At 43.9% G+C, this 10,874-nt stretch overlaps 1 non-coding gene across 1 annotated transcript; it reads right to left on the bottom strand.

The window, feature by feature from the left end:
- Nucleotides 1-8,069: 8,069 nt before the first annotated feature.
- Nucleotides 8,070-8,142, bottom strand: TRNAV-CAC (transfer RNA valine (anticodon CAC)). The gene has a single exon. It is a non-coding gene; the product is annotated as a tRNA-Val (tRNA).
- Nucleotides 8,143-10,874: the final 2,732 nt, after the last annotated feature.

The following is a 10,874-nucleotide window of genomic DNA, read 5'->3' as shown; positions in this document are numbered from 1 at the left end:
CATAGGCAGGTTTATCCAATCATGAGAAAAGGTATTTAAGGTGGCCACTTGCAAGTTGTTCTCCTATTTGAATCTCCTATGAAGAGTGGCATCATGGGCTCCTCAAAACAACTCTCAAATGATCTGAAAACAAAGATTATTCAACATAGTTGTTCAGGGGAAGGATACAAAAAGTTGTCTCAGAGATTTAAACTGTCAGTTTCCACTGTGAGGAACATAGTATGGAAATGGAAGAACACGGGTACAGTTCTTGTTAAGCCCAGAAGTGGCAGGCCAAGAAAAATATCAGAAAGGCAGAGAAGAAGAATGGTGAGAACAGTCAAGGACAATGCACAGACCACCTCCAAAGACCTGCGGCTTCAGATGGTGTCAATGTGCATCGGTCAACAATACAGCGCACTTTGCACAAAGAGAAGCTGTATGGAAGAGTGATGCAAAAGAAGCCATTTCTGCAAGCATGCCACAAACAGAGTCACCTGAGGTATGCAAAAGCACATTTGGACAAGCCAGCTACATTTTGGAAGAAGGTCCTGTGGACTGATGAAACAAAGATTGAGTTGTTTGGTCATACAAAAAGGCGTTATGCATGGAGGCAAAAAAACACAGCATTCCAAGAAAAGCACTTGCCACCCACAGTAAAATTTGGTGGAGGTTCTATCATGCTTTGGGGCTGTGAGGCCAATGCTGGCATCGGCAATCTTGTTAAAGTTGAGGGTCGCATGGATTCAACTCAGTATCAGCAGATTCTTGACAATAATGTGCAAGAATCAGTGACAAAGTTGAAGTTACGCAGGGGATGGATATTTCAGCAAGACAATGATCCAAACCACCGCCCCAAATCTACTCAGGCATTCATGCAGAGGAACAATTACAATGTTCTGGAATGGCAATCCCAGTCCCCAGACCTGAATATCATTGACATTCTGTGGGATGATTTGAAGCGTGCTGTCCATGCTCGGCGACCATCAAACTTAACTGAACTGGAATTGTTTTGTAAACAGGAATGGTCAAATATACCTTCATCCAGGATCCAGGAACTCATTAAAAGCTACAGGAAGCGCCTAGAGGCTGTTATTTTTGCAAAAGGAGGATCTACAAAATATTAATGTCACTTTTATGTTGAGGTGCCCATACTTTTGCACCGGTCAAATTTTGTTTAAATGCAGATTGCACATTTTCTGTTAGCAGAATAAACTTCATTTCAATCCAGAAATATTACTCAGTCCATCAGTTATTAGATATATGAAACTGAAATAGCTGTTGCAAAAACCCAAATTGTTATAAAGAAAGAATGTTAACATTAATAGGGGTGCCCAAACGTTTTCATGTGACTGTATATCAAAACAATACCTATATGTGTGTAAAGTATTGTAATGTGTATATGTATTGATATATGAGTAGAAACATGTTGCATATCTCATAATAGTGTATGTATCAGATTACCACATTTGGAACTTATATATATATATATTTATACTAGCTGTACTAACCGACTTCGCCCGGGTTAATAACTGTTGTTAACAAAATAGAATGTATTAACAAAAATGTATTCTGCACACAGAAACCACAAAACAGATAGAAATGTAATTATTAAAAGGCAAAAACTAAGCTAATAGAAGCATTTCACAACATATATTTGAACACCACAGATATTCCACACAGATTTAAATAAATTGGCCAAGTAATGTGCTCTGTCTGTCTCTTTCCCCGTCTGTCTCTTTCCCCGTCTGTCTCTTTCCCCGTCTGCCTGTCTCTGTCTGTCTCTTTTTTTGTCTGTCTCTATCTCTCTGTTTCTTAACCCATCTGTCTCTTTCTAGGTCTGTCTCTTTCCCAGGTCTGTCTCTTTCCCAGTCTGTCTCCCCGTCTCTTTGTCTGTGTCTTTTCCTGTCTGTCTCTTTCCCTGTCTGCCTGTCTCTGTCTGTCTCTTTCCTTGTCTGTCTCTATTTCTCTGTCTCTTTCCAGGTCTGTCTCTCTCCAGGTCTGTCTCTTTCACCATCTGTCTCTTTCACCGTCTGTCTCTTTCACCGTCTGTCTCTTTTACCGTCTGTCTCTTTCACCGTCTGTCTCTATCCGTCTCTCCACTGACATCTTCTTACCTCACATATAAGCTTCTTATACTATGAATGTCCTTTGTTCCTATAGCAACCAATCACAGCTCATACTAATAACCTGTAGCTCCAGGCTTCATTTACTTTAATGGAGGCATGTTTTTTGGAGAGTAACTGTAAAGCGCGGGGTTAAATTTTCCTGTCAAAACATAGTCTACGACGTTCTCTTGGTCACATGAGGTGTCTGTGCAAAATTTCGTGATTGTAAATGCGACTGTGCGGATACACTTTTCGCTTCACTTTTTCCCCATTATGTAGATAGGGGCAAAATTGATTGGTAAATTGGAACGCGCGGGGTTAAAATTTCCCCTCGAAACATAGCCTATGACGCTCTCGGGGTCCAGACGTGTGAGTGTACAAAATTTTGTGGCTGTAGCTGCGACGGTGCAGATGCCAATCCCAGACATACACACACACATACACACAAATACATACATACATACATACATACATACATTCAGCTTTATAGATTAGATGAAAAAATGGTGAATTGATCCAGCAATGACAAGGTAGAAGCAGGTTGCTGATAAATGTAATCCAAACTTTTATTACCAAATTCCGTTAAAAATACAAAAACCCAGTAGGAACAGGAACAATTGGTATCAGCAGACAAAAACGCAGATGGGACTACGCGTTTCAGCTGTACCAATTGTTCCTGTTCCTACTGGATCTTTGTGTTTTTAGCGGAATTTGGTAATAAAAATTTGGATTACTTTTATCAGCAACCTGCTTCTACCTTGTCATTGCTGGATCAATTCACCATTTTTTCATTCATGATAAGGACGGACTCCCAATCCTGATCCGTGCAGGACTGAAGTAATCAGGTGAGCTGTGGACCCAGGTGACGGTCAAGCTGAGCTGGCTTTCATTTACCTGTGGGATATAGAACATATATATATATATATATATATATACTAGCTGTACTACCCGGGTTCGCCCGGGTTAATAACTGCTGTTAACAAAATAGAATGTATTAACAAAAATGTATTCTGCACACAAAAACCACAAAACAAATAGACATAAATGTAATTAAAATGTCTGTCTCCCCCTCTGTATATATCTCTCTGTCTCTCTCTCTATCTCTTTGTCTGTCTGTCTCTTTCCCTGTCTGTCTCTGACTGTCTCTGTCTCTTTCTCCATCTGTCTGAATCTCTTTCCCTGTCTGTCTATCTATCTCTTTCCCTGTCTGTCTATCTCTCTCACTTTCCCTGTCTGTCTCTTTCCCTGTCTGTCTCTTTCCCTCTCGTTCCCTGTCTGTCTCTTTCCCTCTTTACCTCTGTCTCTTTCCCTGTGTCTGTCTCTTTACCTGTCTTTGTCTGTCTCTTACCCTGTCTGTTTCTTTCCCTTTCTTTCCATGTCTGTCTGTTTCCCTGTGTCTGTCAATGTCTCTTTGTCTGTCTCTTTCCTTGTATAGCCTGTCTCTTTGTCTGTGTCTGTCTCTTTGTGTCTGTCTCTTACCCTGTCTGCTGTTAACAAAATAGAATGCATTAACAAAAATGTATTCTGCACACAAAAACCACAAAACAAATAGATATAAATGTCTGTCTCCCCCTCTGTATATATCTCTCTGTCTCTCTCTCTATCTCTTTGTCTGTCTGTCTTTTTCCCTGTCTGTCTCTGACTGTCTCTGTCTCTTTCTCCTTCTGTCTCAATCTCTTTCCCTGTCTGTCTATTTATCTCTGTCACTTTCCCTGTCTGTCTCATTCCCTGTCTGTCTCATTCCCTGTCTGTCTCTTTCCCTGTCTGTCTCTTTCCCTCTCTTTCCCTGTCTGTCTCTTGCCCTCTGTCTCTTTCCCTGTGTCTGTCTCTTTGTCTGTCTCTTTACCTGTCTTTAGCTCTTACCCTGTCTGTCTCTTTCCCTCTCTTTCCCTGTATGTCTGTTTTCCTGTGTCTGTCTCTGTCTCTTTGTCTGTCTCTTTACCTGTCTGTGTCTGTCTGTTAACCTGTCTGTCTCTTTCCCTTTCTTTCCCTGTCTGTCTGTTTCCCTGTGTCTGTCTCTGTCTGTGTCTGTCTCTTTCCCTGTCAGTCTGTCTCTTTGGCTGTGTCTGTCTCTTTGTGTCTGTCTCTTACCCTGTCTATGTCTGTTTCTTACCCTGTCTGTGTCTGCCTCTTTCCCTGTCTGTCTCTTTCCCTGGCTGCATTGTGACATGCCAACATTCCATATAAGGGCATGGCTGCGCATTCTTCTGAAGTTCTGGCTGCACTGTGGCTCCCAGCTCCATTCGCTTTAATGGAAGCAGGTTTTTTGGCGAATAACTGTAAAGCGCGGGGTTAAAATTTCCCCTCAAAACATAGCCTATGACGCTCTCGGGGTCCAGACGTGTGAGTGTGCAAAATTTTGTGGCTGTAGCTACGACGGTGCAGATGCCAATCCCGGACACACACACACACATACACATACATACACACACACATGCATACACACACACATACACACATTCAGCTTTAAATATAACTAGCTGTACTACCCGGCTTCGCCCGGGTTAATAACTGCTGTTAACAAAATAGAATGTATTAACAAAAATGTATTCTGCACACAAAAACCACAAAACAAATAGATAGAAATGTAATTATTAAATTGTTGCCTATATTAACCAATCAGAGCTCAGATTAATTAACTGTAGCAAAATAGAAGCTAAGCTGTGATTGGTTGCTATTGGCAGCCTGATAAATCTCCAGGCAACAGAAAACCCTCCCCCTGACAGTATATATTAGCTCACACATACACATATAGACAGGTCATGTGACTGATAGCTGCCGTATTTCCTATGTGGTACATTTGTTATTCTTGCAGTTTGGCTGCTTATTAATCAGATTTTTATTTGTGAAGGATAATACCAGACTTGTGTGTGTTTAGGGCGATTATGTGGCGAGGTTGGTGTATGTGTGGTGAAATGTGTGCTGAGGGTGGTATATGTGTTCAAGTACGTGGTAGTGTGTGGCGCATTTTGTGTGTGTGTTCATATCCCCGAGTGTGGTGAGTATCCCATGTCGGGGCCCCACCTTAGCAAATGTATGGTATATACTCTTTGGCGCCATCGCTCTCATTCTTTAAGTCCCCCTTGTTCACATCTGGCAGCTGTCAATTTGCCACCAACACTTTTCGTTTCACTTTTTCCCCATTATGTAGATCGGGGCAAAATTGATTGGTAAATTGGAATGCGCAGGGTTAAAATTTCGCCTCACAACATAGCACCCGGCGCTGCCCGGGATAGTAACTGTCTCTCTGTTTCTCTCCCATTCTCTGTCTGTCTCCCCCTCTGTATATATCTCTCTATCTCTTTGTCTGTCTGTCTCTTTCCCTGTCTGTCTCTTTCTCCGTCTGTCTCAATCTCTTTCCCTGTCTGTCTATATCTCTTTCCCTGTCTATCTTTCTCTGTCACTTTCCCTTTCTGTCACTTTCCCTGTCTGTCACTTTCCCTGTCTGTCTCTTTCCCTCTCTTTCAATGTCAGTCTCTTTCCCTATCAGTCTGTATCTTTGTCTGTGTCTATCTCTTTGTGTCTGTCTCTTACCTTGTCTATGTTTGTTTCTTACCCTGTCTGTGTCTGTCTCTTTCCCTGGCTGCATTGTGACACGCCAACATTCCATATAAGGGTGTGGCTGCGCATTCTTCTGAAGTTCTGGCTGCACTGTGGCTCCGAGCTCCATTCGCTTTAATGGAGGCAGGTTTTTTGGCAAATAACTGTAAAGAGCTGGGTTAAAATTTCCCCTCGAAACATAGCCTATGACGCTTTCGGGGTCCAGAAGTGTCAGTGTGCAAAATTTTGTGGCTGTAGCTGCGACGGTGCGGATGCCAATCCCGGACATACACACACACATACACACATACACACACACATTCAGCTTTATATATTAGAGGCGCTGCCCGGGATAGTAACTCTCTCTCTGTTTCTCTCCCATTCTCTGTCTGTCTCCCCCTCTGTATATATCTCTCTGTGTCTCTCTATCTCTTTGTCTGTCTGTCTCTTTCTCCGTCTGTCTCAATCTCTTTCCCTGTCTGTCTAACTATCTCTTTCCCTGTCTATCTTTCTCTGTCACTTTCCCTTTCTGTCACTTTCCCTGTCTGTCACTTTCCCTGTCTGTCTCTTTCCCTCTCTTTCAATGTCAGTCTCTTTCCCTGTCAGTCTGCATCTTTGTCTGTGTCTATCTCTTTGTGTCTGTCTCTTACCTTGTCTATGTTTGTTTCTTACCCTGTCTGTGTCTGTCTCTTTCCCTGGCTGCATTGTGACACGCCAACATTCCATATAAGGGTGTGGCTGCGCATTCTTCTGAAGTTCTGGCTGCACTGTGGCTCCGAGCTCCATTTGCTTTAATGGAGGCAGGTTTTTTGGCAAATAACTGTAAAGAGCTGGGTTAAAATTTCCCCTCGAAACATAGCCTATGACGCTCTCGGGGTCCAGAAGTGTCAGTGTGCAAAATTTTGTGGCTGTAGCTGCGACGGTGCGGATGCCAATCCCGGACATACACACACACATACACACACACATTCAGCTTTATATATTAGAGGCGCTGCCCGGGATAGTAACTGTCTCTCTGTTTCTCTCCTATTCTCTGTCTGTCTCCCCCTCTGTATATATCTCTCTGTGTCTCTCTATCTCTTTGTCTGTCTGTCTCTTTCCCTATCTGTCTTTTTCTCCGTCTGTCTCAATCTCTTTCCCTGTCTATCTTTCTCTGTCACTTTCCCTTTCTGTCACTTTCCCTGTCTGTCACTTTCCCTGTCTGTCACTTTCTCTGTCTGTCACTTTCCCTCTCTTTCAATGTCAGTCTCTTTCCCTGTCAGTCTGTATCTTTGTCTGTGTCTATCTCTTTGTGTCTGTCTCTTACCTTGTCTATGTTTGTTTCTTACCCTGTCTATGTCTGTCTCTTTCCCTGGCTACATTGTGACACGCCAACATTCCATATAAGGGCGTGGCTGCGCATTCTTCTGAAGTTCTGGCTGCACTGTGGCTCCAAGCTCCATTCGCTTTAATGGAGGCAGGTTTTTTGGCAAATAACTGTAAAGAGCTGGGTTAAACTTTCCCCTTGAAACATAGCCTATGATGCTCTCGGGGTCCAGAAGTGTGAGTGTGCAAAATTTTGTGGCTGTAGCTGCGACGGTGCGGATGCCAATCCCGGACATACTGGTCAAACCACAGGAGTCCAGATGAAGTTAGTAAATCTCTTTTCTTTATTTTCACAGGTCTACGCGTTTCAAGGACATATCCGTCCTCTTCCTCAGGACAAATGCAGAGAATACTACTATGTATAGTATTCTCTGTATTTGTCCTGAGGAAGAGGACGGATATGTCCTTGAAACGCGTAGACCTGTGAAAATAAAGAAAAGAGATTTACTAACTTCATATGGACTCCTGTGGTTTGGCGCGGTATTTAAACCTGCTTTTCTCCTGTTGTCTGAAATCACTCAGTTTTTGCGGGACTGCTGCCTTCCACGTTACTTTCATGCTGTCAAAGGGGTTGTGACTGGCACATCCACATCAGGTGAGTGTTCCTGTTACACATTCACCTTCCATTGTTATACCGGGTAAGACCCTATTTGCGCCTTTCTTCCCACAGTTTTTCGAATCCCGGACATACACACATACACACACATACACACATACACACATTCAGCTTTATATATTAGATTTTATATATATATATATATATATATATATATATATATATATATATATATATATATATATATATATATATATATAAAAAGAAAAAAATAATATGCGTGTATATGTATATATATATATATATTTTTTTTATATATACTATATGCATGTATACATACTGGAGGGCGCCCTCTATTGTATAAGACTAGAAGCTGATGTTCACAGCCTGACATAGCAGCATCTTTGCTACATTTCTAAACAAATGAAGTCACCAAAAAATAAACTATTTACCTAGTAGCATCAAATGGCAGAAAGATCAGATAGGAAAAAATATATAGAATATCTAGTAATTAAAAAGAGTGTTTCCGCCCGGGATCGAACCGGGGACCTTTCGCGTGTGAGGCGAACGTGATAACCACTACACTACGGAAACCTCGTTGAAGTGGAGCGCCTTACTTCGGGAGATATTGCGAATCAGCAGAACATACCATTCTCCACCTGCAGGAGGATTCTCCCCACTGACCATGTGCTTATCTAGTGTGAGCAGCATGTACTGTGACGTCAGGAACTTCCTGCTATTAGAAGTTGGTTAGCGCACATCAATGGTATGAGCCGAAACAACCGTTGCCTAGGTTACACTGCCCGGAAGAGAAAGGGAGGTTATGAAAGAGCCATGTATAAAGATTCATAGGGATGTGTCGCTTGTTCCATCCGCCAGCAGGTGGCAGCATAACTCTCTGCTGCACGGAGCGCAGACACTGAGGGGCGGAGGAGAGCTCATCTCTGCAGGCAGTGTACTGTATATGGGCATCATATGGTTCATAGAGTCTGCTTTGCAAGCCTTCTGCATTGTGCCATGTGGGTTAGGTCTGGCAATATGTACTGCCTGTGCCTGCAGCAGACCCTGCAGGTGGGTACAGCCACTGGCCACTTTCTGGACACCATACTGTATATGTACAGTGCTAAGTTTACAGTAATAAAAGTTGTCAGGCCCATTGGTTGGTTTGTGATGATAAAATACATATCTGAGATTTGTCCCTGGCAGCGCAGTGCGGTAGGTGTCCCCCGAAATCACATCGTAGCCCCTCATGGAGAGTCGTGTGGGGTGTAACTGTAGCACGTGATGGCGCACCGAGCAGCCCACCAGACCACCGCACACTAATGAGTGACCGTATGTCACCATCCGTATACCGACCACAGCGCCCGGACTGACCGCAGGCCCCGACCCAAACTCACAGCCTATATGAGTATACTGTACCCATATACGAAAAAGTCACAAATCCCACAACAGGGGGCAGCAGCATGCCGCCTGGAAGACACCTTGGACCGCCGCATTAGGCCTACAGTGCCCCCCCTGCAGGCTGCGTCTGAGGCAATGCCCGGCCTCCCCACCTCCCCTTTATTTAGGCCCCTGGTAGTGAATGGAGCGGAATTGGACGAATGAATTGAAAAACTGTGAACGTCGATTACGGTTTCTTATTTCTCCACTTTCAGATTCAGAGCTGAAGTTTGTTTCTTATGCAGAAATTTGTAATTCACAAAATGTTGTTTTTTTGTTTTACAAGTTTAATAATGAGCAGAAATGACCACAATAGTAAAATACAAGTGAGGGCCCTGAGGGGAATACGCTGGAAATCAAAGGGTGTCATCAAAAGGGTTAAATGACGTTGGGCCACCCCAATCTCACACCACCAGCACCCAGGTAACTATGGCCCGCATTAAATGCATTTCTCATTAGACTGGCGCCAATGGATTTTGGGCATAAAAGCTGGCATCAAACTGCGCAGACAGGGTGTTTTTAAAGGGATAGATGACTGTCACTGATCTCACAGCGCAGGCACACAGAAGATGAGGCCCACATCAAAGTCAGCTCACTGTAGGCTGGCCCTGATTTTAATCAGTGATTGGCATTTTTAAAGGGTTAAATGATATTGAGTAGTGTTGAGCGGACCCGGATCTGAAACATCCGGATCCGCACGGTTCGAGGTTCCGATCCGAGTCCAACCAGTACCCGGGATCCGGGATGCACGATCCGGATCTGATAGCTCTGGATCGGATTGTTGCAGTTGTACCTATTTATGTTTTAGGCGCCCCAGCACTCGGTTTGAGCTGTGTTTTTCTCCTGACTCTTGAGAGGCCACCAGAGCTGTCACAAAGCGCCTGAAGTCCCCCTCCGACTCATTATCCACATCCTTGGTCAGTCTCACTTGGGTCACTCTGTACAATGTGTCCGCATGCGTATTCTCACCATTCAACCAGTAGGGTATCTTATACCGGTACTTGAACATCCTTGAAAGTCATCATTGTTCCAATGCTCCTAACTTCATATTTTCCAGGTGGGCAAGCGGGTAATGTCAGTCCGCACATCAGCTTCTGACCCTGACAGGTACGCCACAGACTTCTCAGTCATGACCCACACCAGGGTTAGCAATTCCAATTTGAATGAGCTGTAGTTTTCGAGATTCCTTTCTGTGTCTCATTGGTATCGACTGGAATAGGCATTCACCCTTGCACGTCCCCCTTGGACCTGGGCCACAACTGCTCCTAGACCACAAAGACTGCCTCCTTGTATAACATAAACAAATGAAAAAAGTCAGCATGGGCCACGATGGGGGCCTTCATCAATGCGCTCTTCAGTGCCTGGAGGACCTCTTCTTGCTTCTAACCCGACTGAATCAGCCAACCATTGGGGCCTACTACCACTCCCCTCAGTAGTTCATACAGTCGTGCTGCAGTCTTTGCGAAGTCCTTGATAAACCTTTGATAATACTCTGACAGATCCAGGAACCCTCTTAATTCTCTCAACGTCATGGGCATAGGCCACTTTTGCATTCCAGCTACCTTCTCCTTTGTTGGGTACAAAGCATTGGAGACTGAACGTCCCAGGTATTCGATCTGCTTTTGGAACACATGACACTTTTGAGGCTTTATCTTCAGTCCATGTTTCTGAAGCTGCTCTAGTACCTGCCCAAGTCTGACAAGATGCTCATCAAACTTGGTGGAGTATATTCATGTCGTCTCAAAGTTCAAGTCTCCAAGACTCCTCTCCACCAACCGCTGGAATGACCCCGGGGCATTATTCAACCCGAGCTGCATAAAACTCAAATAGTCTCATAGGGAGGAGGACAGCCGTCTGCGATTGGTCCTGCTCAGCCATGGGGATTT

Source organism: Anomaloglossus baeobatrachus, chromosome 4 (assembly GCF_048569485.1).
Source record: "Anomaloglossus baeobatrachus isolate aAnoBae1 chromosome 4, aAnoBae1.hap1, whole genome shotgun sequence".
NCBI lineage: Eukaryota > Metazoa > Chordata > Amphibia > Anura > Aromobatidae > Anomaloglossus > Anomaloglossus baeobatrachus.
The sequence above is the reverse complement of the archived record's forward strand: the minus strand, read 5'-3'. Positions and strand labels throughout refer to the sequence as shown.